At 35.9% G+C, this 27,644-nt stretch overlaps 2 pseudogenes; one reads left to right on the forward strand and one right to left on the reverse strand.

Annotated features, from left to right (window-relative positions):
- Positions 1-519: 519 nt before the first annotated feature.
- On the reverse strand, positions 520-2,946 carry LOC109452330 (ataxin-7-like protein 1; annotated as a pseudogene).
- On the forward strand, positions 2,475-27,518 carry LOC109452338 (proteolipid protein 2; annotated as a pseudogene).
- The last annotated feature ends 126 nt before the right edge of the window (positions 27,519-27,644 follow it).

The raw sequence follows: 27,644 nt of genomic DNA on the forward strand, positions 1-27,644 counted from the left end.
TATTGGGAAAGGAGTCAGATGCCTTTAGGCAAGTCTAGCCCCTGATTTAAGCAGAGTAAGAAAAGCAAAGAGAACCTCCAGAATAAAACTTTTAAAAGATGAATTGACTAGGCAAGGAGAAGGGAGGTACTTGAGCTCTGTTTTCAGGCACTGCGGAGACCTTTTGAAAAGAGAATCACTGCTCTCGGAAGTAGTTTTGTAGCTATGGTGAGACACCATATCTTTAAAATCCGTTAGGTTTGGTCAACTGAGTCAAACTCTCAGTTATCTAATTGATATCCTACTAATCAATAGCTTTTTTGTTTTTTTCTGTAAATCTTAAATTCACATTCTTTTGCCTTTTTCTCCAAAACTAAAAATTGGTCATTAAAAAAAGAAGAAAGGCCAGAGCCACAAGCAGGGCCTGAGAATGGACTCCCCCACTGTCCACTCCACCCCACCACCACCACCACCCTCCACAGCTTCCTGGCATGGAGGCAGGTGGCCAGGCATTGGTTTGGAAATGACTTTATAGTCTTGTTATGGAAGAGTCCTTATACTGTCCCTTCTATTTGTGGTCATCTGTCTGCTGTGTCCTGGGCTGGACGTGCTTGAAGGGCTGGATTGTGACAAAGCTAGGCTGCTATTTTCCCCAACCTACAGAGAAGGGGCACTGTTAACTAGATCTGGAACCAATGCAAGAAGGCTGGGCAGGTGTTTTTTGTGAAAGCTATTCAAACCAGGAATTTTAGTGATTTTTATAGGCTTTCCTACTGGAACTTGAGTTCTTACACTTTTTTCCTTCTAACTTGTCAAACGTGAGGAGCAGAGAAGATGTGGCATTGTGTGCGGCCAGAGAGAGGGAACAGGAGTCACTGCCGCTCACCGAGCCCTCAGGACGGACCTCAGGAGGTCCGTCCTGAGGGCTCCAGTTTGGCACTGAGTGGGCTCACTTCGTTGTTTGAGTTGTGCACAGGCAGACTGTTACAGGGAGGGCCCACCTGGTAGGAGTTCAAAGCTGAACTGGCATTCAAAGCTCAGTTCTTTTTGTGGGGGCCTGACAATGGAGACCAGAGGGATGTCTGCAAGGAGAATGAGGAGGAAAAAGAGGAAGTTGAGGACTGCAGTTTCCTTTTTTTTTGTTAGTTGGAACCTCATTGCTACAGGCAAACAGGACTTTGACGTCTGAGGATTTGCTGGTTTTGATCTTGGATGGCTTGTGGGATGGGAAAGGGATGACGGCTGGTATCGGGGCCACAGCAGATGGGGCCTTGAAGGTTGAGTCCATGATGCTGAAGGTTGCAACCACATGAGGGAAAGCTGTGGCGTGTGACACCAGGGTGCTCAGGCCCAGCGATGTCACAAAAGCTGTGTTTAAGAGCATGGCTGATGTCATTATGTAAGAAGAGGTGAGTCTAGCACTGATGGCAGCATGAAGGAAGATACACAGCACTGGGGTTGCTGAAAGGCCGTAAAACGGATGCTGGAACAGAAATGGTGATGTGACTACTGGAGAGGGCCTGGGCTATCTGCCACACGGGGGATCTTCCTGGCTGAAAGAGAATAGTACGTTGGCATCTCCTGATGGAGAATTAAATGCTTGTCAATGACAAAAGAGTCTTAGCCATTCCTTTTCTCCCTAATGAAGCAGCCAGCCCTTCAGGTTTGGCATGTTGGGGCTTGGGGTTTAGGCAGCGATGTTGAGAGGGCTGTGGGGTGCTACGCTTTCCAGAGTTGGCACCCAGGCAGCCCCAATTTTGCTCAGTAACAGCAGATTGGTTAGGCAAGTCCTGAAATGGGGGGAGGGACCTGGTGCTCTGTGGGTCAGGTTTCTGTGCTGCCACATCTGTGAATTCAAGTGTTCTTCTACCATGGAGTTTAGTGCAAATCGAAAACGATCCCATCTTCTGTCACATAGTACCCTTGTCCCATGAGGCGACTCCTGAATGATTAAAACACAAGCAGTCTAAGGTGGTGGATGGAGAAATGACAGTCTGACTTCTCAGATATTTCGGTTCTGTCCATCTCCCCTTCATCACTCAACATTCGCCTGGTGAGGTCACCTCCAACTATGGGCAGAGGGGTTTCCAGAGTGTAGCCACTGTGATTTGAAGATGTCCTGCTGCTTGTGCTATTTGCAGATGATGGTCTAGGAAGCACAGAGTTAGGTAGCCTGGATTGTGCAACTTTAGGTTTGGCCCAGAGCTCCCTGAAGATCCTGGCAGAGAATTGTACACCAGCCTGGACTGGTTTGGAAGACTTCCCTTGCTGAAGTCTGGAGGTGTTCTTTATCTTTAACTTCTTTTTCCCAGGACTTGGCTTTGTGTTCCGCCAGAAGGAGGTCAAATTGCTTTTTCCAGCTGGTGACTGGCCTCAAATGGCTTAGCTAATATGTCTTGTAGGTGAGGGATCTTGTGCAAGATTTCTTTGTCTCGGGATCCAGTTCTCCACAGTGTTTATTTGGGTAAAATTCTCTCTCTGAACGTCTCCTGTAAGGCTTGTTGTTGTTTTTGGTACCATTTTGGTGTTTTTTGTCTATTGTGGAGGACAAAATTCCTTTGCCATTTAAGATCTTCTCTGGAGAAGGTGGCACTGATTGGACATCAAGACTGGCTTAATTAAGGGTGGGGTGAAGACAGCTGAAGATGAGAGAGAGCAGGCAGTGACCGCAGCAGTGGCTGCAGAGGTCATTTTGACTTTGGCACCATCTGCCTTCACTAAGTAAGGAATTTTCTCTAAACTGACTACAGGAACCTGAACGCATGGTTTGTCCCTCGATCCTTTTGCTGAAAAGACTGTGTGCTGTTTGATGCTGGAGGTAAGTAGATTGTCTTTGGGCATTTTGAATGGCTATGAGGTGCTGCTGGCAGAGATATGGCCACTGAGACAGGCTTTTCTTTTCATCTGTACTTGTGATATCCTGGAATTGGAAGGTGGAGACACTGGAGAGGGAGAAGGTCTGCACATTAGATTGTGTCTTTTCTCTTGAAGAAAATGTAGATGTTGGCAGATAAAGGACAAATGTCAACCTAGTTTATTGGTGGGGTGGGTAAGGAGGCTTCCAGAGAGAATGTGGGGAGGGTCCTCAATATCTTTTACTGCCACATTAGGTAGGTACTGTATCAAGTGAAGTTGCTTTCCAAAAAGTGGAAATAATGTGCTGTTGAAGTTTCATCTTGAACCTGAATCTTATTCATCTAGAATCCAAGGTGAATGTGTGAGCATGTTTCAAGGAACAATATCTGGGCCATAGAAGTTTGTTCACATGGAGGACCAAGGATCCTGCTTGGACAATCAGTGTTAAGGGAAAAGGATGGTTCTGAACAAGGCCGTTTCGTGAATGAAATTGTTCTCCAGCCCAGTTCCTGCAGGCGTATGCTTTGGTTTTAGGATATTGGGGAGACAATGAAGGAGGCAGTTAAAACTGAGTTCAGAGATTAAGAACCCTTGGAATTAGTGATTTCATCAGTAATAGGAGACTTGCTCTTGACACAAATCTTGACATACTTGACTCAAGTATTTACCACTTTTGGGTAAATGTTGGCATCAGGGTACTTGTGTGACCCTGAAAGTGAGGGCCTCCTTCACTTTTGTACCTAGGCACCTAGTCCTGGCTCTAGTTAGCAGTCATAGACAGCAGTGATGGCAATTTTGGTGACAACTAGAAGCTAGTAAGAGTGTAAAAAAGGTGAGTTCCATAGCAAGCCACCACATGTAGTCTTTGAAAAACTCACAAAAAGATAGTTACCCCATGAGCACATGTAGAACAATCTTGGAGAGGCCTTAAAAGAATATGTATTGTTGCCTTACTTCCTATGTAGCACATGGTGGGCTGTACATACAATAGTGACTCAAACAATCAGATAAACATGTTATTCCATATGAAGACTTAGATGTTGTATGACTATGTGAATTCCCTTCATAAATTGAATTGTATTTAGTCTATTATATTCCTCCTGGAAAGCTACAGTGAAGTTGCAGCCATGCAGTTATGTTATTTCCTAGTAAGTGTTTGCTTTATAATGAAGGAAAACAAGCATATTTCTTAAGGAACAGGTGTAGTGTTCATAGTCAGGAGAATAGCAAATAGCAATGTCCTGCTGCCCTGGAAACAGCCTGGTGTCCTAGCAACAAGCACATTTATTTGCCTGGCCTCCCTGGTGGAGTTCTGTCAACACAGGTAAAGGGCTTACCCGCAAAACTGAAGTGACAGCCTTTCTGTTCCAGAGTAAAGCCAGGCCCATATACGTAAACCTGGAAGTGGAGGAGAAACCAAATCATTCTGCCAAGCAGCCAGTGTCTTGGAAGCTAAAAGAACAACAATGTAGGAGTTAAATTTATTTACATTTACTCTTCATCTAAACGGCTAGACATAAGTTTCTTTCTTTAATTATTAGCTCTCCTAAAGGAAGGATTAAAAATGTGGTGGTAGTGGCTAACACCATGATCTATGGCTCTGCTCCCCCTGCCTTATTTGGGTTAAGAAGTGCAGTATTTCCCCTAAAGTTCATTTGACCTCTGCTATGTTTTAAGCCATAAAGACTGGGAGAAAGCGGACAGGACATGTCCTGGTAGTGATTTAAAGGTTGTAGCTTTCCTTTTCCACATTTATTTTACTTATAATCCCTAAATTCTATGAGAATGGTTAAGACTTTTGTTCTGGAAAATGTTCAAAATATCTCATAGTTGGAATATCTCAAAATGGCATAGCACATAGGGCAAATTTTCTGATGCCAGGGCAGAAACTTTATATATATATATATATATATATATATATATATATATATATATATATGATAAATAGATAATAGATAGATAGATAGATAAATAGATAGATAGATAAATAGATATAGAGACCTAGATATAGATATATAAGTATAGATATATAGGTATAGCTATCATATATATTACGTATATAATATATTCATATATGTAGTAAAATTGTACATAATTTTAATGATTGGATAAAAGAAATTAAATACTTAAAACTTTTTAAAAGTAAAATGTTTATTGGTGTGTTGTGTCTTAAATAAGACTTTTATTCCTTTAGAATGGTTTAACCCTTTCTATTAGTTGGTGTCATAGTCTAGTAAGTCATATACACATACACAAAATGTTGAAAAGTTTTTTCATAACTAAATTATCAGAAGTAAAAAAAAAAACACTTTAATAATGAATGTCAGCTCTTAGTTTAGTCTCTAAAGGAAATTCAGCCTTTCATTTTGACTCAAAATGATATCATAAAGTTCTAGTGAATTAGTATTTAAAAAACTAACAAGGACAGTCATAAAACAAATAATAAAATTAGTTTAAAAAAATTCAAGTGGATGCCTAAAAAAATGTCTTTGGTAACTGGGAAGATAATTGTTTATAACAAAGAACACGTTGAGTAACTAGCTATTGTTGTCATTATGACAATTTTGGCTTTTAGAATGAAGTATGACACAGAAGGAAATAGTTTCTTACCTCCAAGTTGGTGACCAACCAACCAATTTAGAGATAAAAACTATAAATCAATTGCATTATATTTCAGCTGATTACATTTCATTAATTAGTAAAAGAAAAGCACAAACCAATGAGAGACTTTTTGTTTTCAGTATGATTGACAATAAAAAACAAATGATGCCGAGTGATGACCTGAGGCAAGTTTCAGCAGAGCATAGGGAGAAACTAAGAAATAATCACAGATAAGGCCAATAAATATAAGGTTAGTCTTGAAGAAGATAGCAGAAGAATATTTTTGTTAAAAGTAAATATAGAGAAAGTACTACATGTGCATAGTGTTGATATCTTAAATAAACACCCAAATATATTTTATTTTAAGCGTTTAATTAAATATAAACAGCACACAGCAGTTACATTAACTTCTATTTTAGTAACATGTTTAAAGCCGATTACAAATCCCCTAGTAACAATGTAGCCACAGATTTTCTTGATAAAAAAATTGTTTCTCTTCAGCACTTGGTTCTGAAAGACAATGTATTTTTTTAACACCAATGAGATATTATTTTGTTGGCAAAGTATGTGAATTTTGACGTTAAGTATGCTCATTGAAATGTATTTAATTTTCCAAAGGACCGTTCTATACAAGGTTAAACGTTAAGGTTTAAGAGAAGTTTTAAAGTCTTGTTAAACATTTCCTAAGAGTTCACCTCACTTCCATTTTACTTCTGCTTCTCTGTGGTCACTACTACTGCGCAAGAAGCAATTTTGCAAGCATTTAAATGGCGGTGAGCCATGTATGAGTCAATTAGATTGCCTATTTTTTAAATCTCTCTAACAGTTTATAGAACAGACTAACCCCTTCTCTCACACTGCCTGAGGCCTGGATTCTGCCCTTTTGAGGAAGAATACATGAGACCGAAAAAAAAAAAAAAATCTCAGTGAGATCAGGGCAGAAAATTAGTATCCAATTTTCTCCCTCTCCTACTTTAAAAAATGACCTACAAACTCCTCTTGATATCTATTTGAAACACCTATACAATGCTCAGAAAACAGTAATTGTTTAATAACAGAGTCCAACAGATTCCCCCATCCTAACAAGCCCCCAGCCCTTTATTCTTCTGTATTTGTATGTTTTAGGTTGGCTAAACCATGTTGCTTATCAAAATTGCAAGTAACTTCCCATTAGAAACCCACTTTCTATGAATGCAGGTCTCTATAGATAGAAGAGAAAGTCAGTGATGTGAAACATAGTCTATTCAGTATTATTCTAGGCCAGTATTTAACAAAGCTAAATATAATGGACTAAGGAAAAGAATAGCATGGATAATACGTAAAGAAAAGGAGTTTGAAAAAAAGATTTTCGTTGCTTTTGGTGCAGCAGACTTGCCTTCTTTCCTCTTTTTCTTCCTTTCTTCCATCCTTCATTCCTGTGTGCTGGTGAAGCTAATATGAGCATTAGTTTGTATTCCCTGAGTGAGGGCAGATGCTTAGGCCACTAGTGATGAGAAGTGGACGAACAGCGTGGTGAAAAAATTCAACCTGGAATTTCTACTTAATATGTTTGCATCATAAGAACTACTTGGCCTGCCTTGATAAGATCATCAGATGCTATTTTATTCAACAGGTATGTTCTGTATTAGGCAATACAGCAATTGATGTTGGCCATTAGCTACATACCGTGTTTCTTCGAAAATAAAACCTAGCCGGACCATCAGCTCTAATGCGTCTTTTGGAACAAAAAGTAATATAAGACCTGGTATTGTATTACGTTATGTTATGTTATGTTATGTTATGTTATGTTATGTTATGTTATGTTATGTTATGTTATGTTATATGATTTGGTCTTATATTATAGTAAAATAAGATTGGGTCTTATATTAATATTGCTCCAAAAGACGCATTAGAGCTGATGGCCTGGCTAGGTCTTATTTTTGGGGAAACACGGAAATATGATAAAAAAGGCTCATGTGAGCACAAAGAAAGGAATGATTATTTTTTCCTGGAGGTTGGGATTAGGCTGTATAGAGGAGGTAACATTTGGCTTGTCCTAGGGATATAAGAAGTTCACCAAGGGGATAATCTGGAAGAACAAACACGATGAGCAAAAACAAGATTTAAAAGTATACAGTGCGGCACTGGAGCTCCACTTCCAGCCAAGCTGGAATAACAGGAACCAGATTTATCCTCTTACCTGAACCACCTGAAAAACCAGACAAAATACATGAAATGATGGTTTCAAGATATTATACACAAGTAACAAAAGACAGTGATGGATGTAAGATGAGGAATAAGTAAGATGAACCCTGTGATTGTCCCAACTTACCTAGACATAATTTTCAGGCCACACATGGATCAGGGAGAAGGAACCTAGGCAGGGCCCACTGGTCTCCCTGAGTTGAGGAGATGGAGCTGGGAGTCTCAGGAGCCAGGGTGCTTATTTCCTACAAGGAAAAGTACTGGAACTGCAAAGAGAAAGAACTCCAGAGATCTGAGGAGATTCCCCCTGAAGTCTTCAGCTAAACACTGATTAACATACTTCAGGTGAAGAAACTACCTGAGGCTGGGGAAAGAATAACCAAGTGGATTAAAAGGAATAATCCTTAGAGTTAATCCACTGGTGGATATGGTTCCTGTTCCCCTAGCCAGAGTGAAAAACCTTATAATTCAGAGTATTGAGTAGAAATGTTTTGCGCCAGTAATGGGATGATATTAGCCCTAGACTCAAAGCTGCTCTAGTCCCACCCAACAAAGCTCAAAAGCAAGAACTGTTATTAATTTTCTATTGCTGTGTAACAAACTACCACAAATTTAGCAGTTTAAAACAACACTAAATATATTTTACAGTTCTTGTGGTCAGGAATCCAGGTACAGGTTAGCTAGCTGGTTTCTCTCCTCAGGGCCTCACCAAACTGCAATGAGGTGAGGTTGTTGGCTGGGGCTATGATTCTCATCTCAGGCTTGGAGTCCTCTTCCAAAATCATTCAGGTTGTTGGCAGAATTCACTGTTTTGCGGTGGTAAGACAGAGATCCCTCTTTTCTTGCTAGCTATTGGTCCAGGACAACTTTCAGGTCCCAGAAGGCACCCACAAGCAACAGACCAATGGAAGTGTGGTCTCTAATGCTTCATCTTCTTTTAAAGGTTCCTGTGATTTGGTCAGGTCCACCCAGGAGAATGTCTCAGTGCCTGATGTTGTTCTAAATGCACAAGGTCTGCCAATTAAGTTCACGAACTTGCCACTGTGTGCTTACATTAGCAGCACGGTACAAATAGCTCGGTAAGGCTTCATAACCTTGATATATCAGTGTCTCACAGCTGTGTTCATGTGGATGTGTGGTATTGTCTTGCTGAGTGGTGTTCATTCCTGTTGTTGCATGTTTTTGTGTGCCAGCGAGAGAATGTCTGAGCTTGAATTAAAGCAATGAACAATCATTAAATTTCTTGTTAAACTTGGCAAAAGTGGAACTGAAATCAGGGACATGTTAGTCCACGTTTATGGGGATAATGCCATGAAGAAAATGGCAGTGTACAAATGGATTAAACATTTTTCTGAGGGGAGAGAACATATCACTGATGAAGAGAGGTCAGGGTAGCCAGTAACGAGCAGAACTGATGAAAACATTGCAAAAATTCATCATTGCGTCAAAATCATCGGCTGACTGTGAGAAGCATAGCAGACCAAGTAAATATTGATAGAGAAATAGTTAGGAAAATCTTAACGGAAAATCTTGGCATGAGAAAGTTATATGCAAACATGGTCCTAAAGGAGCTCATTGATGAACAAAAGCAAAGGAGAGTCGAAGTTTGCAAAGATCTTTTGGAGATACAAGGCAATGTTTTGGGCCATGTTATCACTGGTGATGAAACATGGATGTACTAATATGACCTTGAAACAAAGCATCAAAGTGCACAATGGAACTCAGCCAATTCTCCACAATCAAAAAAAGTTCCATCAGTCCAAATCAAGAGTTAGAACAATGTTGCTAAACTTTTTTGATATCAGAGGGATTATTCATTATGAATTTGTACCATCTGGACAAGCAGTTAACCAAGTTTACTATTTGGAAGTGCTGAAAAGGCTGCGTGAAAAAGTTAGATGACCTGAACTTTTTACCAACAATTTCTGGCTCTTGCATCACAACAATGCACCAGTTCCCACGGCACTGTCTGTGAGGGAGTTTTCAGCCAGTAAACAAATAACTGTATTGGAACACCCTTCCTACCCACCTGATCTGGCCCCCAATGACTTCTTTCTTTACCCAAAGATAAAAGAAATATTGAAAGGAAGACATTTTGATGACAGTCAGGACATCAAGGATGATACGATGACAGCTCTGATGGCCATTCCAGAGAAAGAGTTCCAAAATTGCCTTGAAGGGTGGACTAGGCTCTGGCATCGGTACATAGCTTCCCAAGGGGAGTACTTCAAAGGTGACCATAGTGATACTCAGCAATGAGGTATGTAGCACTTTTTCTAGGATGAGTTTGCTAACTTAATTGGCAGACCTTGTATTAGTAGCAGCTTCATTCATAATTGCCAAAACTTGGAAGCAACCAATATGTCCTTAAGTAAGTGAATAGATAAACTGTAGTTCATTCAGACAATGGGATATTATTCAGCACTAAAAATATATCAGCTATTAAGTAATGAAAAGACATGGGGGAAACTTAAATGCATGTTACTAAGCGAAAGAAGCCAATCTAAAAAGGCTATATACTATGATTCCAACTATATGACATACTGAAAAGGGCAAAACTATGGAGACAGTAAAAATATCAGTGGTTGTTAGGGGTTATGGGGAAGAGAGGGGTGAATTTTTAGGACAGGGAAACTACTCTGTATGATACTATTAATAGAGCGGTGAATACATTTTATCATACATGTGTCCAAACCCATAGAATGTACAACACCAATATGAATCCTGATGTAAACTATGGACTTTGGGTGATAATGATATGCCAATGTTTGTTCATCGATTATAAAAAATCCATCACTTAGAAATAGGATGTTGATAGTGGAAGAGCCTCTGCATGTCAAGGGCAGGGATGTAGGGGAACATTTTGTACTTTCCACTCAGTTTTGCTGTGAACCTAAAACTGTTCTAAAAAACAAAGTTTATTAAAAGTTTTTAAAAAATAAAAATATTTAAAACTGGTATTTATGAGTTACTTAGTATGTTTTACAGCATGTCTAAACTCGACTTCTTAGCCACTCAGAAATAGTTTGGATTTTCAAATATTTTTCATACTTTTATAATGTTAAAGGAAAGCACACTTCTATCAAAATATCAGATAACCATATTCCTTTTAGGAGGCAAAAGAACTATAAAAATGCTAAATGTGCTGATGAGGTACACAATGTGACTATATATACCATATGTTTTTGAAAACCCTTAAAAGTATATATAGCCTACATTATGTACTAGAGAAGGAACAAATTTCCTAGTTTCCTCTTTTAGTACAAGTGAAAATAATACAGTGTTGTATATTAAGACAGACATATACACACAAATATATATAAAGACATGCAAATTCACAGATGAGGAAGTCAGAGAACTGTTGAAAATTATGTTTCTGTCATATACTAGCTTCCTGACATGTATAAATTAATTCATATTCTGAGACTCAATGTCTTTACCTGTAAAACTGGGATATGTCACAGGGTTATGATAACTAAAATGAGATAATCAGATAAAATTCTAGAATTATACCAGGCACATAATAAGGGTTTAATGAACATTGGTAAATATAACAAATAATCATTAAAATTATAAATATTAAGTATTATTATTACATTCATCTAACACTTTCTCTGACATTTTATTCCATATAATTTATGACACTTAAAATAAATAATATATCTTAGTGAAATATCTATATTTGTCTCTTAACTCTGAAAAATACAAAACATGCTTTTAATTAAAATTTTTAATTTTTGGAATTCATCAATTTAAATATCTGGTCACTGGATTTTAATATTGAGAAACTAAAAAGATGAAATGAACAATTCACTTATAAATGACTGTTTCCATCTTTCACAAATGCAAACTCCTAGTCATTATGAATGCATTCTCCTTCCCCTAGTTGCCTATTGATTGAAGAATATATAAAACTCCAGTTTACTCAGAATGTAAGCAATTGAGATAACCAAATAATTTAAAAATACCTATGCTTCATACTTGCAAAGAAAATCTCAATCACAATAAATTCTAAATAGGGAAGCTAATTTAGAGAACTTTCTTCTTTAATTTGGTTTTCCATGTTATGCTTTGAACAGTATTTTTATAGCTTCTATAAACAGTCACGTTCATGTTAATATATGATTTTCAAAAAGATGATGCTGACGCACACTAAAATCTTTAAATTACTCTGAATAATGTAAAAACATTTTAGTACAATTTGTGCTAAATAAACTATTTAAAAATATAATTTATTTTTAAAATTATTCTTGTCAATCTCATATATTTCAAAAACACATATTCTATGTGTGCATAGACTTTAAAACTATGTTTGCATATGCTAAAGAGCTGAATTACACAGTAAAACTATATTCCAACTGACCTTACGTAAAACATACAGACATATATATATGTGTGTGTATGTATGTATATATGTAGCGGGGGTGCCAAAAAATGTATACAAATGGACACTTTGATCAACGTTGCTCAAGCAGTAGTTCGCCATAATCAGAAGTGTCTGGATACGGATGGTAACCACTTTGAGCACCTCTTGTAATTGCAGAGGTCAAATGTGACTTGTATTCATCTTTTGTTATTGGTATATTTTGAGTATTACAATTTTAATGCAATTTTCCTTTCTTAAAATGTGTATACTTTTTTTTTGGCACCGAGTGTGTGTGTGTGTGTGTGTGTGTGTGTGTGTGTGTGTGTGTGTGTATAAAATCTTGAGCTGTAATAATGACTGGATATGAATTCTGAGAACCTGAAGACTAGTATTCATGCACAATATATTCTGGAAATAGCTGAGGAAAGATTTTTAGCTTTTCAAATTTAGTCTTTAAAAGATAAGATGTACCGTGTATATTTGTGGAAATATTTTGTATTCTTAAAATACCTTTAAATGAAAATGGCTTCATTGAAAATAATGTGGATAGACTGAGTCATCTTGTTCAAAATAGAAAGCAGATGAATTAATATAAAGGATAAAAGTCTTTTAAAAATAATTTACTCACAATATATGTAAATACAATCATTATGCTATACACCTTAAACTTATATAATGCTGTAAGTCAATTATATCTCAGTAAAACTAAAAGAAAAAGTTGCTGAAATGCCAATGCTTTTCTTCATAAAGTAAAAAAGGAATTTGAAAAAAATATAGTTAAATAAAAGTATCAACTTTTTCAATTAAAACTAAATCATTAAGATGATAAATCTTATTGGTGCATATAAAAGACAGTATTAATAACTAATATTTACTAAGAGTTTTACAGCTTATTAAATTATTTTTATCAATTATCTTATTTGTTTCTCACAACCACCATCTGAGGCAGGCATTATCATAATTCTCATATGCCAGATGAGAAATTTGAGACTCAGAAAAGATACTCCCCATTTTCATGATTTAACTTTTCTGCCAAATCACAGCAAAGATAGTTTTCCCTTTCTGTAGGCAGTAGAGCTATTTTTTGGTTTGTAGTTTTGTATTTTGTTTTTTTAAGTTCCATGCCACGGAAATAACAGTTCTGAATAGGTGGTGATGTGATTCTGTTTCTTCCCCCAAGCTATGATAGCTAATGCTGCCTTGTTAGGACTAAAAACAAACCAAAACTCTCAACTATTCTGAGATCCAGAAATAGATATCAAGTCAATCCTGGCTCCCTCAGGAATTTAGGTTGGCATTTAGGGAGTGGGATTGTGTGTACTCTGGCATTAGGAATCACTCTAATGCTCAGTCCCACTGACGTTTACTAGAATATTAGTTTGGGGGAAGTATAGGACAAGAAAACAGGCTAGAGGTCCCATAATGTAAGTAAAAACACAAGAGTTCCATACAGAGTTTCAAATTTCATTCAATCTACTATTTCAACTAAAAGACATAAAATGCTTTCCAAATATTGTCTCCTTTGCTAATGTGAGATTGCCTTCTACTTGGAGGTCATATATTTTAGTCTCTACACAGCTCTCAGAGTGTTCTGTAAGCCAAGTAGTTCTGTTTTTAGAAACATGTAAACTAATGTAGTTATCTGACAAAATTAGATTAAGATATTTGACTGGGGACTGTGAAATGGAGTACTTCCAGTTCACGAATCTGGAGGGCTTATATTGAAGAAGATTTGGAAAAAGAACTATTAACATGGATAAACTGAAACATTACATAATATTAAATGGGTTACTCATCAAAAAGGTAAAACAATCCTAAATGTGTACATACCTAACAACAGGGCTTCAAAATATATGAAGCAAAACTAATAGAACTAAAGGGAAAATCCATATTCATGTATGGAGACATCAATAATTCTTTTTTGGAAATGAATAGAACAATTTAATAAAAAATCAATAGGGTATAAAAGACTAATATTATTAACCAACTTGACCATATTTACATTCACAGAATATTTCACCATCAGCAGAATACACAAATTTTCCTAATGTACATGGGGGGCGGGGAACATTTACCACGACAGACTGTAGTCTGGACCATGAAACAAATCTTAACAAATTTAAAGTATTAAAAATGTACACAGAATAGACAAATTCATGGAGACAGTAGAAAAGAGGTTACCAGAGGCTGGAGGAAAAGAGAGTTACTGTTTAATGGATGAAGAGTTTCTCTTTGGGATGATGAAAAAGTTCTAGAATTAGATAGTGGTGATAGTTATACATCGTAAATGTGCTTAAAGCCACTGAATTGTCCTCTTAAATATGCTTAAAATGGTAAATGTTATGCATGTTCTACCACAATAAAAAATCAGTTGGGAAAGAAAACCACATACAGAGTGCATTATCTGACCAGATTAGAATTGAACAAGGAAACAATAGAAAGATATCAGGGAAATGTTCAAGTATTTGGAAATTAAACAACACATTTCTAAATAAACAACATATCAAAGAGGAAATCTCAAGGCAAATTAGAAAGTATGTTGGATTGAATGAAAATACAACATATAAAAATTTGTGGAATGTAGCCAGTACTTAGAAGCAAATTTATAGAACTGAATGTTGATGATAGAAAAGAACAAAGGTCTAAAATTAATAGCCCAAGTTTTCAGCTTAAGAATCTAGAAAAAGAGAAGCGAATTAAATGCAAAGCAAGTAGAAGAAAGGACATAACAAAATAAGAATGGAAATCAATAAACTTGAAAACAGAAAAAAACAATGAAACCGAGAGCTGATTCCTTAAAAAGATCAGAAAAATTTATGATACTCTAGTCAAACCAAGAAGGAGAGAAAATACTAATTACTAATATGAGGAATGAAAGAAGGGCCACCACTAGAAACACTACACACATTACAAGGACAATAGTGGATAATAATTGAAAAATTAATTCCCAGAAATACAATAACTTAGATGAAATAGACCAATTCTTTGAAAGACACAAATTAACAAAGCTCCCTCAAGAAGAAATGGATAATGTGAATATTTACTAAAGAAATGGAATTTATGGCTTAAAACTTTCAACAAGGGCGGCCGGTTGGCTCCGTGGTTAGAGCCTTGGTGCTTATAACACCAAGGTGTTCGATTCAATTCCCACATGGACCAGTGAGAAAGAACGGCTTGAGTTTGGAGCTGAGCCACCGGTGGGTGGCCCGTTGGCTCAGTGGTTCGAGCGCAGTGCTCATAACACCAAGATCGCCAGTTCAATTCCTGCATGGCCCAGTGAGCTGCGCCCTCCACAACTAGATTGAAAACAACGACTTGACTTGGAGCTGATGGCTCCTGGAAAAACACTGTTCCCCAATATTTGTCAATAAAAAAAAAATTTTTTTTTAAACTTTTAGCAAACTGCAGGTTTCACTAGTGAGTGAAAGATATTATAAGAATTCTACCACAGTCTGGTGTGAGGCTAGCATTACCATGACAGTGAAACAAACAAACAATGAAAAGAAGAAAGAGGGAAAGAAAGAGAATATAAACATAAATGTTAGTAAAGTGAATCCAGCAATATATAAAAATGATACTTTATAGTAAGTTGGATGTTTAGCCAAGGAATGTGGAATGTTGATTTTACATTTAAAACTTATGTAATTTACCATATCAAAAGAATAGAAAAGAAAAATTACACAATCATCTTAATGGATGCAAAAAAGCATCCATATTTAAACTTTTTAAAAGCTTATCAAACCAAGAATAGAAAAAAAATTCCTCATTTTAATAGAGGGCACCTGTAACTAACATATTAGTGAAAGACTGAATGTTTTTCCTTATGACTCGGTACAAGGGAAGGATGCCCACCCTCATTGTTTCTATCCAATACTGTACTAAAGGTCCAGGCCAGTACAATAACACAATAAAAAGAAATTAAATAAATACAGATTAAAAAGACAAAATAAGTCTGTCTCTATCGGCTGACAACAAATAGAAAACCCCAAAGAATGTAGGAAACAGCTACTGGGGCTAATAAGTGAATTTAAGAAAGTCACAGGTCAATATACAAACATCATTTGCATTTCTATAATCTAGCAAGAGCTATTAGAAATTGAAATTTGAAAAGAATACTTTATAGAATAGTATAAAATATGAAATGTTTAAGTATAAGCTAATGAAATATGTGCTAAAATTATAAGTTATTGATGTAAGAAATAAAAGACCCAAATAAATCGAAAGTATACTGTGTTCATGGATTTGAAGACTTAATGTTATTAAAATGTCAATTGTCCCCAAATTGATCTATAGAGTTAATGAAATCTCAATAAAAATATCAGCAGAGTATTTTGCAGAAATTAACAAGCTGATTCTAAAATTTCCATGGATAAACCAAGAACCTACAATAGCCAAACAAGAGAACACTTACCATACTTCATTCAAACTCATTATAAAGCTACAGTTATCAAGATATTGTATCACTGGTAAAAGATAAACATATATCAAATATATGGGAGTGGAAGGAGAACTGACTCTGGGTGGTGAACACACAATGGTATTTATAGATGATGTAATACAGAATTGTACACCTGAAATCTATGTAACTTTACTAACAATTGTCACCCAATAAACGTTAATTTAAAAAAAAAAAGAAAAGAAATATACAAATGAAAACTAAAAAAAGAGAGAAATAAACATATAAATCAATTAAATAGAATAGAGTTCAGAAATAGACTCATAAAAACTGGTCAATAGATTTTCAACAAAGATGCCAGAGAAATTCAATGGTGAAAGGATAGATTTTCAGCAACTGGTGATCAAACAACTTGGTATCCACATGCAAAACTAAAAAAGAACTATCTTTCTGTTGCTGATTTTTAATACAATTATTATGATCAATGAACACACTTTGTATAATTCTGATTTATTTAAATTTGTCAAGATTTGTTTTTGCTTCATGTATTTAATTTAAAGCCTTGTTATTAGGTGCATACCCATTTAGATTTATTATATTTTCTTGATAAAGTGACCATTTTATAAATCTGTAATATCCTTTTGTACAAATTCCTTATAATATTCCTTGTTCTGAAGTCTACTCTGACTGATATTAAAATAGCCACTCCAGCTTTCTCTTGATTATTGTTTGCATGGAACATCTTTTCCCATTCTTTTACTTTTAATCTATCTAAGTCCTTATATTTAAACTGGATTTCTTGAGACAAACATGTAGATTTTTTAAATCCAATATGACTACTTTGATCTTTTAATTGGTGTCTTTAGACCATTTACATTTAATGTAATTACTGGTGTGGTTGGATTTAGGTCTATTATTTTGCTATGTGTTTTGTGTTTGTTCTGATTTTTTGTTCCCCTGTTCTCCCTTTCCTGTCTTCTTTTGGGTAGTTTATTTTGTATACTACTTTTTAGTTCTCTGTCTCTCTGTCTCTGTCTCTCTCATTTTTCTAGGGAAAACTTCCTCAACCTCAATACTACTGATATTTTGGACCAGACAATTCTTTGTTCTGGACAGCTGTCCTGTGCATTGTAGGATGTTTAGCAATATTTCTGACCTCTACCCACTAAATGCTAGTTGCACCTCTTCCCCAGTGATGGCAGTCAAAATTGTCTCCAGACATTGTCACTTGTACCCTTGTGGACAAAATCACCCCAAGTTGAGACTCTGTGCTCTAATTATTACAACAGCGATGCTTAACATTTCAAAGTCTGCTTAAACTAATGTTTTACCATTTAAGTAATATGTAGAAGCTTTACAACCATATAAGTCCCTTAATCTCCCCCTTTATGCTATAGCTGTCAAATGTATTAAATCAACATGTATTAAAAACCCCATCAGGCAATGTTAGAATTTTTCTTTCAGCAATTATACGTATTTTAAAGAACCTTACATAAAAACACAGTCTTCGATATTTACCTAGATATTGCTGTTTTTTGTTCTTCTTTCCTTCCTAAATTTCCAGATTTCATCTGGTATTATTTTCCTTTAATCTGAAGAACTTCCTTTAGCATTTTATTCCTTTTTTTTTAACATTTTTTTATTAGTTTCAGGTGTACAAAACAATGTAATAGTTAGATATTTATCATTTATATCCCTCACACAGTGATAGTCCCGCCATCTACTACCCCTCTGACATTTCCACTGCATCTATTCCTAATGCTGTACTCCACTTCTTGTAACCATATATATATATATATATATATATATATATATATATAATTTAGCATTTCTTTTAGTTAGCTATGTTTTCTCTTAGTTCACCTTCATCTGAGTATTTATTTATGTTCATTCCTGATGGTTATTGTTGCTGGATATAGAATTAGGTTGACAATTCTTTCCTATCATTTTAAAGATGTTGTTCTACTGTCTTCTAGCCTCTGTGGTTTCTGATGAGGAACCATCATTGTTAACGTTATTATCTTTAGCTCTGAAGTGAATATCTTCTAGGCAGCACATACAAGTAAGTAGATGGGTCTGGTTTTTCATCCATTCATCCACCCTGTGTCTTTTTAATTGGAGCATTTAGTCCATTTACATTTAAAGTAATTATTAGTAGGTATGTACTTATTGCAATTTTGTTAATTGTTTTTGTAGTTTTTCTCTGCTCCTTTCCTCTTCTCTTGGTCCCTTGTCTTATGGTTTGATGATTTTCTTTAGTGTTATGTTTGGTTCCCTTTCTCTTTATTTTTTTGTCCATGTATTATAGGTTTTTTGTTTGTGGTTATGAGGTTCATGTATATTGACATACATATGTGTATATCTGACCATCAGCTTTAAATACACTGATATATATATATGAGTATATATGGGGGTGCCAAAAAATGCATACCAGTGGACACTTTGGTCAATGTTGCTCAAGCAGTAGTTCGCCATAATCAGAAGTGCCTAGATACTGATGGTAACCACTTTGAGGACCTCTTGTAATTGCAGAAGTCAAATGTGACTTGTATTCATCTATTGTTGTTGGTATATATTGAGTACTACAATTTTAAAACAGTTTTCCTTTCTTAAAATGTGTATACATTTTTTTGTCACAGAGGGTGCCAAAAAAATGTATACACATTTTAAGAAAAGAAAATAACTATTACAATTTATATATATATATATATATATATGTAATTTAGCATTTCTTTTAGCTAGCTATGTTTTCTCTTAGTTTACCTTACCTTCATCTGAGTATTTCTTTGTTTATGTTCATTCCTGATGGTTATATATATATATCAGTTTATTTAAATCTGATGGTCAGTTAAGTTAGATCATATTCTAAAAGCATTACATTTTTACCCCCCTTTATGTTTTATGTTATTGATGTCGTATTTTTCATCTCTTTAATTTGAGTACTTATAGTTCATTTCATTACTTTTGTCTTTTAACCTTCATACTAGCTTTTTAAGTTAGCTGATTCCCTGTCTGTACTATATATTTGCCTTTACCAGTGAGATTTTTTTTTTTTTGTCATATATTTTCTTATTTCTAGTTATGGTCTTTTATTTTCCACTTAAAGAAGACCCTTTAACATTTCTTTTAATGACTGTTTATTGATGATGAACTCCTTTAGTTTTTGCTTTATCTCTCCTTCAATTCTGATTGATAACCTTGCCGGGTAGAATATTTTTAGTTCTAAATCTTTTCTTTCAGCACTTTAAATATATCCTGCCACCCCATTCTTGCTTGCAAAACTTCTGAAAAATCAGCTAATTGTTTTTTTTGGTTTCCCTTGTATGTAACTAGTTGGTTTTCTCTTACTGCCTTCAAGATATTCTCATTTATCTTTAACTTTTCCCATTTTAATTATAATACGTTTTGGTGTTTTCCTCTCTGGGTTCTGCTTCCTGGACTTGGGTGTCTATTTGCTTTCCCAGGTTAGGGAAGTTTTTAGGTACTATTTCTTCAAATATGTTTACTGATCATTTCTCTCTGTCTTACCTTGGGGACCCCTATAATGTAAATGTTAGAATGCTTTATTTTCCCCAGAGGTCCCTTAAACTATCCTCATTTTTAAAACTCCTAATTGGATGATTTCCACTGTTCTGTCTTCTCAATTGTTGATCTGTTCTTCTGTATTATTTAATCTGTTGTTGATTTCCTCCAGAATTTTTTTTTGTTTCAGTTATTGCATTTTTCAACTCTGATTGATTCTTTCTTACATATTCTATTTGTTGAGTTTTCACCATGCTCCTCCATTCTTCTCCCACATTCAGTGAACATGTTTATAACCATTACTTTGAACTCTTTATCAGGTAAATTACTTATCTGTGTCTTATTAGGGGTTCCAGCTTGTTTTTTAATTTGGAACATATTTCTTTGTCTCTTCATTTTGTTTAACTTTATGTATTTGTTTCTATGAATAAGGCAAAACAGCAACCTCTCCCAGTCTTTAAGGAGTGGCCTATGTAGAGGTGACCCCTATGTAAACTGTGTGCCAGGCAGCTTTGACAAACAACTGGAGCTGGAATAGATACAGGCTAGGGTGTCCAAGGTTGCTCTGCACTGGAGCTGCCCTGGTGGGATGGCTGGAGCTGGAGCAGTCATAGTCATGGGATTTCAGGACATTTCACACTAGGACCAGCCCAGTGGGATGGCGGAAGCTGGGATGGGCACAGGCCAGGGGATCCTGGGACATGCCACACTGAGGCTACCTTTGGAGGAACTATTGAAGCTGGTGGGCCAGGGGCCCAGGACACACTGAGGCAGCCTTGGCAAGCCAGCTTGAGCACCTGGACAGTGCAGGGCTATATCCCATGCAGGGCTATAACGGAGAATGTAAAACATCATGTTTACCAGCACTTCTGATCCTGGAGAGAATTCCACCAGTTCTCCAGTCATTTGGCAGACACTGTAAAAAATTTTATTTACTTCACCTATAGTCTATGTGCCCTATAAACTACTGGATTGTTTGTTTGTTTGTTTGTTTGTTTGTTCTGCTGTGCCCCGGGGTGGGTGAGTCTATGCCTTGGCCCCTCAATGGTTTTCCTTCCTACTACAGGACTCAGCATGAGGGTGAGGTTCCCAGTGTTACTGTGTCTCCATCTCATCTACCCTTCTCAATGTGGTCCCTCTATCATTTGTTGTACTAATGCTGTTCAATCAGCCTTCAGTTCTTCTTCAGGAGGAATTGCTTTATATGTAGGTGTATATTTGATGTGTCCATGGGAAGAGGTGAGTTCAGGGTCTTCCTACACCACCAACTTAGACCCTGCCCAAGATTTTTACGTTACATTTAGTTTTCAGCAATTTGGTTATAATGTGTCTGGGTGTGGTTTTCCTTGAGTTTATTCTGTTCTATGTCCACTAAACTCCTTGAATCTTCAAGTTAATGTCTTTCACCAAATTTGCAAAGTTTTCAGCCATCATTTCCTCAAATATCTTTTGAGCAAATATTTTCACACAGATTTATTTATTGTTATAAATATTCAATTTTTGATGAAGTTCCATAATTCCTTGATGTTCTATTCAATTTTTCCAATCTCTATTCTCTTTGTTTTCAGATTGGATAATTTCTACTAATCTATCTTCAAGTTCACTGACTCTTTTCTCTGTGATCTTTATCCTGCTATTGAACTCATCCAGTAAATTTTATATTATAGACGATTTTATTCATTTTCAAAAATTCAATCTCTTTACTAAGAAGTTTTATCTTTCCTTTTATTTTATTCCATGTGTTTTTTTTTGTGTGTGTGTTTTTTTAACTTTTGGAGCTTATTATAGTATCTGCTTTAAAGTCTTTGTCTTACAGGTGGCTGAATGGATAAGAAAACAAGATCCATCTATAGGCTGTCTGCAAGAGACCCACTTCAGATTAAAAGACACAATAGATGGAAAGTAGATGAAAAAAGATATTTCTTGAAAATGGAAATAAAAATACCTAGGATAGCAATACTTATATCAGACAAAAAGACTTTAAAACAAAGTCTATAATAAAAGACAAAGAAGGATGTTTCATAATGATAAAGGGATCAATCCAACAAGAGGATATAAACATTGTACACATTTATGCACCCAATGTAGAAGCACCTAAATATTGATGGACATAAAGGGACAGATCAACAGTAACAGAGTAATTTTAGGGGACTTTAACACCCCATTGACATCAATGGATAGATCATCCAGACAGAATATCAACAAGGACACAACAGCCTTACATGACATATTAGACTTGGTAGATTTAATTGGTATTTTTAGAGCATTTTACCCCAAAGCCACAGAATATACATTCTTTGCAAGTGCACATGGAACAATTTCCAGGATAGACCACATGTTAGGCCACAAAACAAATCTCAATAAATTTAAGAAGATTGAAATCATGTCAAGCATCTCCTCTGATCATAATGCTATGAAACTAGAAGTCAATTACAAGAAGAAAACTAAAAAACACAAACACATGGAGGCTAAATAACATCCTACTAAACAATGAATGGGTTAACAAAGACATCAAGGAAGAAATAAAAAGATACCTTGAGACAAATAAAAATGAAAACACAATGACCAAACATCTATGGGACACAGCCAAAGCAGTTCTAAGAGGGAAATTCGGAGCAATACAGACCTACTTCAAAAAACAAGAAAAATCTCAAATAAATAATCTAATCTTACAGTAAAGGAACAAAAGAAAAGAAGAACACAGGAGGACCGGATGGCTCAGTTGGTTAGAGCGCAAGCTCTGAACAACAGGGTTGCCAGTTCAATTCCCATATGGGATGGTGGGTTGCGCCCCTTGCAACTAAAGATTGAAAACGACAACCGGACTTGGAGCTGAGCTGCGTCCTCCACGATTAGATTGAAGGACAACTACTTGGAGCTGATGGGCTATGGGAAAACACACTTTTCCCCAATATTCTGTAGTTAAAAAGAAAGAGAAGGAGAAGGAGAAGGAGAAGGAGGAGAAGGAAAAGAAGAAGAAGAAGAAGGAGAAGGGGGAAAAGGAGAAGGAGAAGAAGAAAGAAAGAAGAAAGAAAGAAAACCAAAAGTGACTAGAAGGAAGAAAATAATAAAGATCATCAAGGATATAAACAAAATAGAGTCTAAAAAAACAATACTAAAGATCAGTGAAACCAAGAGCTGGGTTCTTTGAAAAGATAAAAAAAACGGATAAACCTTTAACCAGACTCATCAAGAAAAAAAGTGAGAAGACCCAAATAAATAAAATCAGATATAAGAGGAGACGTGACAACTGACATGCCAGAAATACAAAGAATTATAAGAAAATTATATGCCAACAAACTGGACAATCTGGAAGAAATGGATAAATTCCAAGAAACATACAATCTTCCAATATTGAGTCAAAGAGACAGAAAATCTGAACAGACCCATAACTAGTAATGAAATTGAATCTGTAATCAAAAATCTCCCATCAAACAAAAGTCCTGGACCAGATGACTTCACAGGTGAATGTTACCAAACATTCAAAGAAGAATTAACACCTTTTCTTCTCAAACTATTCCAAAAAATTCAAGAGGAGGAAAGACTCTCACTTCACGATGCCACAATTACCCTGATTCCAAAACCAGACAGACACATTTCAGAGAGAGAGAGAGAGAGAGAGAGAGAGAGAGAGAGAGAGAGAATTATAGGCCAGTGTCCTTGATGAACATAAATACAAAAATACTCAACAAAATATTAGCAAACCAAACTCAGCAATACATTAAAAAGATATACCATGATTAAAAGGGATTTATTCCTGAGATGCAGGATTGGTTCAATATCTGCAAATCACTAATGTAATACACCACATAAACAAAATGAAAAATAAAAATCATATGGTCATATGAATAGATGCAGAAAAAGCATTTGACAAAATCCAACATCCATTTATGATAAAAACTCTCAGCAAAGTGGGAATAAAGGGAACATATCTCAACATAATAAAGGCCATATATGACAAACCCACAGCTAACATCATACCCAATGGGGAAAAGCTAAATGAATTCCCCTTAAGATTAGGAACAAGACAAGGATGTCCCACTTTCACAACTTTTATTCAACATAGTATTGGAAGTCCTAGACACAGCAATCAGACAAGAAAAAGAAAGAAAAGGCATCCATATTGGAAAGGAAGAAGTAAAACTGCCATTATTTGCAGATGACATGGTACTATATTTAGAACACCCTAAAGGTTCCACCAAAAAACTGTTAGAACTGATAAATGGATTCAGTAAAGTAGCAGGATACAAAATTAATATTCAGAAATTAGTTGCATTTTTATACACCAGTAATAAACTATCAGAGAGAAATTAATAAAACAATCCCATTTACAATTGCATCAAGAAAAATAAAATACTTAGGAATAAATTTAACCAAAGAGGTAAAGGACCTGTACTCAGAAAATTATAAAACATTGAACAAAGAAATTGAAGAAGATACAAATAAATGAAAGCCTATACCATGCTCATGGATAGGAAGAATTATTAATAATATAGGTAAAATGTCCATACTACCCAAAACAATCTATAGATTCAATGCAATCTTTATCAAAGTACCAGTGGCATTTTTCACAGATATAAAACAAATAATTTTTTAAAATTATATGGAACCACAAAAGACCCCAAATGGATGCAGGAACCTTGAGAAAGTAGAACAATGTGAAGGTATCATGCTACCTAATGTCAAACTACAAGCAAGGTCTGACAATAAGTTCGCAAACTTGTTGCAACGATGTTGCTAACCTTTTTTGATATCAGAGGGATTATTCATTATGAATTTGTACCAACTGGACAAACAGTTAACCAAGTTTACTATTTAGAAGAGCTGAAAAGGCTGCATGAAAAGTTAGACAACCTGAACTTTTTGTCGACAATTTATGGCTGTTGCATCATGATAATGCACCAGATCACATGGCACTGTCTGTGAGGGAGTTTTTAGCCAGTAAACAAATAACCGTATTGGAACACCTTCCCTACTCACCTGATCTGGCCCCCAATGGCTTCTTTCTTTACCTGAAGATAAAGAAAATATTGAAGGGATCACATTTTGATGACATTCAGGACATCAAGGTGTAATACGATGACAGCTCTGATGGCCATTCCAGGTAAAGAGTTCCAAAATTGCTTTGAAGGATTGACTAGGCACTGGCACCGGTGCATAGGTTCCCAAGGGGAGTATTTTGAAGGTGACCATAGTGATATTCAGCAATGAGGTATGTAGAACTTTCTCTAGGATGAGTTTGCGAACTTAATTGTCCAACCTTGTATACTACACGGCTATAGTAATCAAAACAGCATTATACTGGCATAAAAACAGACACATAGATCAATGGAATTGAACAGAGAGCCCAAAAGTAAACCCACACCTATATTGTCAATCTAAGACAAAGGAGGAAAGGATATATGCTGGGTAAAGACAGTCTATTCAATAAATGATGTTGGGAAAACTGGACAGATAGATGCCAAAAAAAAGAAGAAAATAAAAGAAACTACACCACCTTCTTACACCATATACAAGAATAAACTCAAAATAGATTATAGACTTAAATGTTAAGACCTGAAACCTAAAACTCCTTTAAGAAATTATAGGCAGTATACACTCTGACACTGCTCTTAGTAATTTTTTTTTATATATCTCTTCAGGCATGGGAAACAAACAAACAAACAAAATAAACAAATGGGTCTTCATCAAACTAAAAAGTTTTGTGGAGCAAAGGAAACCATCAACAAAACAAAAAGACAACCTACTGAATAGGAGAAGATATTTGCCAATGATACATCTGATAAGGGGTTAATAATATCCACAATTTATGAAGAACTCATACAACTCAACACCAAAACATCAAACAATTCGATTAACAAATGTGCAGAGAACCTGAATAGACATTTCTCTAAGAAGACATACAGATGGCCAATAGACATTTGAAAACATGCTCAACATCACTAATCACCAGCAATGCAAATTAAAAGCACAATGAGATATTACCTGAAACCTGTCAGAACGGCTATCATCAATAAATCAACAAAGAAGTATGGTGAGGATGTAGAGTAAAGAAAACCCTCATGCAGTGTTGGTGGGATTGCAAATTGGTGCAGCCACTATGGAAAACATTATGGAGTCGCCTCAAAAAATTAAAAATAGAGCTACCTTATGATCCAGCAATTCCACTTCTGGGTATTTAGCAGAAGAAATCCAAAACACTAATTCGAAAAGATATGTGCATCCCTATGTTTGTTGTAGCATTATTTACAGTAGCCAAAATATAGACGCAATCTAAGTGTTTATCAATAGACGATTGGATAAAGAAGAAGTGGTACATATATACAATGGAATATTACTCAGCCACAAAAAAGAATGAAATCTTTCCATTTGTGACATGAATGGACCTAAAGGGTACTATGCTAAGTGAAATAAGTCAGACAGAGAAAGACAAATACCATATGATTTCACTTATGTGTGGAATCTAACAAACATACAAAACAGAAACAGACTAAAAAATACAGAGAACAAACTGATGGTTATCAGATGGGAGGGGAGTTGGAGGGCTGGGTAAAAAGGGGGAAGGGATTAAAAAGTACAAATTGGCAGTTACAAAATAGTCATGGCGCTATAAAGTACAGCACCGGGAGTATAATCAATAATTTTGTAATAACTGTATATGGTGTCAGGTGAGTACTAGGCTTATGGAGGGCAGGGGGGATGTCACTCCATAAATTATATAAATGTCTAACCAGTATGCTGCACTCCTGAAGCTAAGATAATATTGAATGTCAACTGTAATTTTTAAAAAATTTAAATTAATAAAGCTAACAATAGTCTTTGTTTTATATTTTCTACATCTGTGACATCTTGGGATTGTCATATGTTGGCTGTGTTTTCCTTTGATAATTGGTCACATTATCCTTGTTCTTTGCTTGTCAAATATTTTGGATTACATTCTGGAATTTTTGAATATTGAATTGTATAGATATGAATCTTGTTAAAATTTCTAAGGGATGTTATTATTATTATCATTATTGTTATCATTATTACTGCTTTAGCAAGTGATCAACTCAGTTTCAGACTGCAAGTTTTAAAAATCACTTTCTAGACGGTGGGCAAGTCCTGTGGAAGTGCAGCGTTCTCCAACGCACAGGGAAGCGAGCAGATTCTATGTGCTCCCAGGGACTAGAGTGGAAGCTATGACGGATTCCCGACGCGACTCGGCCCCTAGCTGCTGGGTCACCTGCACCAACTTCTGGAGCACCCAAAAGGGAGTTCTTCTGTTTGCTGAGATTATAGTCTGCTTGGTGATGCTGATATGCTTCAGTATCTCAGCACCAAAATACTCCTCCCTTTCAGTGGCTGAGGAGATCGTTGCTGTGTTTTTCTTGGTCCTCTACTCGTGTAACCTGCACACCAAGATAACTATCGTCAACTGGCCCTGGTGTGATTTCTTCCGAACCTTCATAGCAGCGATACTTTTCCTGATCACCTCCATTATTGTCCTTATTGAGAGAGGAAACCTCTCCACAATCATCGCAGGGGTACTGGGCCTAATCGCTACAGGCATCTTTACCTATGATGCCTCTGTCACCTTCCCCTTGCGATAATAAAGACATACAGCAGGTGGCTCATTATAGTGTATTTCCTTTATTTCTCTCTGCAACTTGCAAATAACTCCTCCATTGAATTAACTACTCTCCACCCTTATAGCACTCCCAGCCCCCTATTGAAGTAAAAATGCCTTTATCGGTATAA

Source organism: Rhinolophus sinicus, linkage group LG09 (assembly GCF_036562045.2).
Source record: "Rhinolophus sinicus isolate RSC01 linkage group LG09, ASM3656204v1, whole genome shotgun sequence".
Classification (NCBI taxonomy): domain Eukaryota; kingdom Metazoa; phylum Chordata; class Mammalia; order Chiroptera; family Rhinolophidae; genus Rhinolophus; species Rhinolophus sinicus.